Genomic DNA, 5,650 nt, shown 5'->3' with positions numbered 1-5,650 from the left:
CTGGTGTTTTGTTCCACTCTTGCCGCCCTAGTTTCCGTCATATCGGTGTTATGTTCCCGGATTTTGCGTTCCTTACGCGATTGGGTGATTTATGGGACCCTCTTGACAGTTCGCTTTGAATAAAACTCCTCCAGCAAGGGCCAACCTTGGTTTTACCATTTGCCTCACCATCACCTACATTTCCCTTGGGAGTAATTAACCCAAGGGTCATCTTTATTTTAGACCCCCCCCCCCGGGGACAATGCTTGTCTAAGAGTTGGTCCAAACCGAGCGATGTCCGGTGCCCCCTGGGCAACCAGGGTCTATGCCAACCCGTCGTCTTACTCATCCGGTGTGCCCTGAGAATGAGATATGTGCATCTCCTATCGGGATTTGTCGGCACAGTGGGCGGTCTTGCTGGTCTTGTTTTACCATTGTCGAAATGTCTTGTAAACCGGGATTCCGAGTCTCATCGGGTCTTCCTGGGAGAAGGTATATCCTTCGTTGATCGCGAGAGCTTATCATGGGCTAAGTTGGGACACCCCTACAGGGTATAAACTTTCGAAAGCCGTGCCCGCGGTTATGCGGCGGGTGGGAATTTGTTAATGTCCGGTTGTAGATAACTTGACACCAGATCCGAATTAAAACGCATCAACCGTGTGTGTAGCCGTGATGGTCTCTTTTCGGTAGAGTCCGAGAAGTGAACACGGTTTTGGGTTATGTTTTGACGTAAGTAGGAGTTCAGGATCACTTCTTGATCATTACTAGTTGACGACCGTTCCGTTTGCTCTCTTCTCGCTCTTATTTGCGTATGTTAGCCACCATACTTGCTTAGTCGCTGCCGCAACATCACCACTTTACCCCTTCCTTTCCCATTAAGCTTTTCTAGTCTTGATACCCATGGTAATGGGATTGCTGAGTCCTCGTGGCTCATAGTTTACTACAGCAACAGTTGCAGGTACAGGTTATGCGATGATCATGACGCGAGAGCGATGCTTGCTTGCGTTGAGTTCTTCTTCTGCTTTTTCGATCAGGGGATAGGTTCCAGGTCGGTAGCCTAGGTTAGCAGGGTGGATGTCGTTTGAGTTTCTGTTTGTGTTTCATCCGTAGTCGGATGGTGCTCTTATGTAAGATGATGTTGTATTCGTGTGGCATTGTATGCCTTATGTATGTATCCCCATCTCTTATGTAATGTTGATGTAATGATATCCACCTTGCAAAAGCGTTTCAATATGCGGTTCTATCCTTGGTGGGACCTTCCAGTCTCTTTAGGATAGTATCGCATATTGGGCGTTACAAGTTGGTATCAGAGCCTCGACCGACCCTAGGAGCCCCCTTGATCGTGTAGTTTGGCCGATGTTGAGTCTAGAAGAAAACTGTTTTTCGGAGTCTAGTTATATTGGAGAGGAGGAATTCTTTTTACTCCTCAGTCTCTTCATCACTCTGGTGAGGAATCTTGACGTAGGTGTTTTGAATTACTCCTCTTCCCTTTCAAACTTTCTTTAGGATCACACAGTTTGTTTTTCGGTCATTGGCTCTCATCTCTTTTCATCCGGTGCTTTTCTCGTCAAGTCGACTCGAGCCTCTTCATCTTTGAGTTCAATCCTTAGTTGTTTTCTTTTTCCCACCTTCCCACCCCTTTTCTTCTCGGAACTGGAGTCCGTAATCGAGTATCCATCCTACTCGTGCGAAGCATTTGCATTCTTTCAACCGGTGTTTTCCTCCTGAAGTAGTTCGTTGGTTCTCCCTTCCAAGTTGACTTTGTTTTCCCGCCCTCCCACCCTTTATCTTCCCGGAGTCTGAGTCTCTTTTGACCATCAATTTCATTCATGTAGAGCCTCTTTAGTCTTCCCTCAATTATTTCAACCAGTGAATTCTCGTCTCGTTTGACATTCTTCATCTCTTTTCCGGTGGATTCAAGTCAACTTTTTTTTTCGGGTTGATCACATTCTTTCCCTTGGATCAAGTGTTTTCCCTGCTCGTTCGTCTCTCGCCAGTCTATCATTCCGGAGTTCGGAAGACATCTCAGGAGATTCATGTGTGTTCCAATTAATTCGAGGTTGTCACCTCATTCAAATATTTCAATCGTTGCGGCGCATCATCTATCTGTTCATCATCCCTTTCCAACGGTGTTTCTTTTAGTGGGCCCCAACCCACAGGTCTTTTTCCAGGATCTTACCCGACTCTTCTAATTATTCTGGAGTTATTCTCAATTCTTTTCAAAGTGTGACGTAAGAATGGATTCCATCAGTCACATGCCTTCTTTGAGATCGATTTCAAATCATTTTCATTGTTGCCTCAACCTCTTTGTTTTTCATTCTACCGGAGTACCTCAGTAATTTTGGTGGTGTTTCTCGTCGTCTTTTGAAGACCGAAGAAGAGTTTTTCTTCTCAATCTTGCCTGTTCTCCCAAAGATTCATGGTTCTAGCTTCTTGTTAGCCTCTCAAATTTATTCCATTTGTCAGATATTCTTTTTCTTACCCATCCGGACTATGTCAGGAGTTGTTTTCCCGTTTCTTTTCACCGGAGGCGATCATACCAGAAGAATTCTTCGTCCTCACATTTCAGCTACCGTTGTTCAATTATCCCGGTGCTTCGTTCAAGTGCTCTTTAACCAGCTCATGATCTCTTTGTTCTTTTGCATCTAAATCCCCTCTAACTTATTTGTTCTTCTAATTCTTCCCGGTGATTCATTCTCTTTCATCAGTCATTTTCGAATTCTTTCGGTGGTTCCTTTAGATTCCTTTTCCGTTCTTATCATATTAATTCATTCATTCTTTTCAATCCTACCGGTGGTTCATGAAGACCTTCTCAAGTTTGAGATATGTCATTTCTCAATCCTTTTCAAGAAGAATAAGTAGTATGCAAAATCCATTGCTTGTCATCAATTTAATTTGATGAAGGATAAGGATACAATAAATCTTATTCTTATTTCATCCAAGTGAGTAATCCCTTCATTCGGAGTTTGTTCTTGATGAATAAATTCTAGTTCCAAGTGTTTCCATCTTTTCTTTTCCGGAGTTCTAATTTCCTCAGCCATTTCGTCGGAACCTCCATCTAAACCATCGCAAGGCTCATCTTATTCTTTCATCCTTCAATCTTATCTCGTCATCCTTTCGTTACCGGAGTTCTTCACGGTGGCTCGTCATGATTTAATTCATTCCTCAAGTGTTCATCAAGATTCTTATCGAAGAAGCTCAAGTATCTTTCCTTCTTGCTTTTCGAAGTGCAATTAATTCTCAGAATTCTTTTGAAGTGGAGTTTTGCATTTCTTCGTTCTTCTAAGCTATTCAATAATTCCCGTTTTTTGTCGGTTATCACCTTATGATCTTGAGATGTAACCTATAAGACCACAACAAGCTTATTCTTTCGTTGTTGATTTTCTCAACAATTCCGTTCAACCCTTCCTTCTAAGTTCTTTTCATTCAACTCTTTCAATTCTTTCCGGAGGTTTTGTGTCATGTCTTCATCAAGTATCATTCCATCCTCTCAAGTTCATGTTCTATTCCTTCCATTTTCAGCCGGAGTGCTGCCTAAATCCTTTCAGTCTTATTCGTTTCTTAGCTTGTTCTAACCGGAGTGGTTTCATAGTCTATCTGATTCCGTGAGCTTTCGATTCTCGTCATTCTCGTCGTTCCTCTCTTCTTCTCGTGTGCTCGCGATTCTTTGCTTCTTCTCTTGAGTTCTTGTTTCACCTCATCTTCCTTTTTCTCTTCCGTCTCGGTCCTAAGATCTCGGGACGAGATCTTTTGTTAGTGGAGGAGTGTTGTAACGCCACGGATTCGATGCGCCAGGTGTCTGCCAGTTATTCGCCGTCGTTGCCATGTCATTTGCTTGCGTGTTGCATATTTCCATGTCATCATGTGCATCTCATTTTGCATACGTGTTCGTCTCACGCATCCGAGCATTTTCCCCGTTGTCCGTTTTGCAATCCGGCACTCCTATGCCCTCCGGCGTTCCCCTTTTGTCTCCTATTGTGAGCGGGTGTTAAACTTTCTTGGAATGGCCCGAGGTTTGCCAAGAGGCCTTGGTATAGCACGGATAGACCGCATGTCAAGTTTCGTGCCATTTGGAGTCCGTTTGATACTCCAACGGTTAACCGGGGAACCGTAAAGCCCTCTTTGTGTTGCAGCCCAACACCCCTTCAAATCAGCCCACAAACCCATCCTAACCACCTCCATGCTTTCAGTCGTTCGGTCACGATCGTGTGGCCGAAAACCGCTCCTCATTTGGACTCTCCTAGCTCCCCGAATCTATAAATTAGTCCCCCCTCCGAAATTTCGGGTCCAAACCCTAGCCCCCTTGTTCCTCGGCGCGTCGGACGCGTCCGTCCGCAGCCGGACACGTCCACCGCCGCTCCTCGCCCAACCAGAAGTCACCACGTGGCGCGCCATCGCTGCCCGTCCGCCCGGCCGCGCCTCTTCTCCGCCGGTCCTGCGCGCAGCCTTCCGCCGGCGCCGCCCTTCGCCGGCGCGGCCCTGCGCCGCCGTCCGCCGTCCCCGGCCAGCGCCCGTGCTCCGTCCCGCCGCCCCTTGCCTTCGCCAGACGCTGCCCCGTCCGGGTCCTGCCTCGGCATCCGCGCCCCCTCCCTCCGGCCATCTCCGGAGCCATTCGCGGCCTCCAGCTCCGGCGAGCCGCCGCCTCGTCTCCCACCGTCCTCGTGGACCGTGCCCGATCCAGATCTGGATCCAGGTTGACCTCCAGATTTCCCTAAGTCCCGAAATTGTTGCACATTATCATGCCATGTTCATAGCATCATAGCTCTGTGCATGTAGCTCCGTTTCGTGCGTGTAATATGTCAAAATGTTCGTCATGAGATGCTCTACATTTCATTCCATTGTGCCATGTTCATTTGAGCTTATCTTGATGCCTGAATCATCGTTGCAAGAGTTTTATATGATGTTAATCTGCTGAAACTGTTATAACTTGGTGATTTGTCATTTTTGTTTCATTTGAAGTGTGCATCCTATGAGCATGAGCTCTACATGTGTTTTGAACTACATCAAGCCATCTTTAGAGAGGTGCCATCCATGTATTTTTGTGAGTCTCGTACTGAGTGCATCAAGCTTGTTAAGTAGGGTACTTGATGTTGCTGTTTTGCTAGGTTGCTTCTATTATATTTTGTTGCTATGTAAACCTTCTTCTACAAGTCATTCTATGCTTAATCTGGAGATGTTCACTAAGGATGTTTTGTTATGCATGTCATGCTCTATCCATCCATGTCCCTGGTTGCATTTATAGCCGGCTGTAGCTTGTTGTAATCTTGCTCTAAATTTGCTAAATATTGTTGCTGTCAGCCTGTTAACATTAAGTTCAATCTTGCCATGATTGTTGCTAGTGATCCATGCACCCTATGAACTTGGTATTGCCATGCTTAGATTCAAAAACATGTATTATTACTGTTGATTTCCTTGTCATGCCATGTAATGCCTTGTGGTGAGTGTTACAAGATTACCAACATGCGTACTTATCGTTGTTTCTACCATGTATGAATCGGTCATATCACTTGCTATGTTTACATGAGTGCCTTCATATTTTCTGTGCCCTTTTGTCTCATGGTCAGTAAGGGACTTTTTTTCTATGCAATTAGTAGATTCATTCCATGCCTTTGTTTGTCATGATAAGTTCCTGTAAAATGTTGTTTGATAGCTCTAAATATTGCAACCTGAT

This window comes from Triticum dicoccoides, chromosome 5B (assembly GCF_002162155.2).
Source record: "Triticum dicoccoides isolate Atlit2015 ecotype Zavitan chromosome 5B, WEW_v2.0, whole genome shotgun sequence".
Lineage (NCBI taxonomy): Eukaryota > Viridiplantae > Streptophyta > Magnoliopsida > Poales > Poaceae > Triticum > Triticum dicoccoides.
This window is presented reverse-complemented; position numbering follows the sequence as displayed.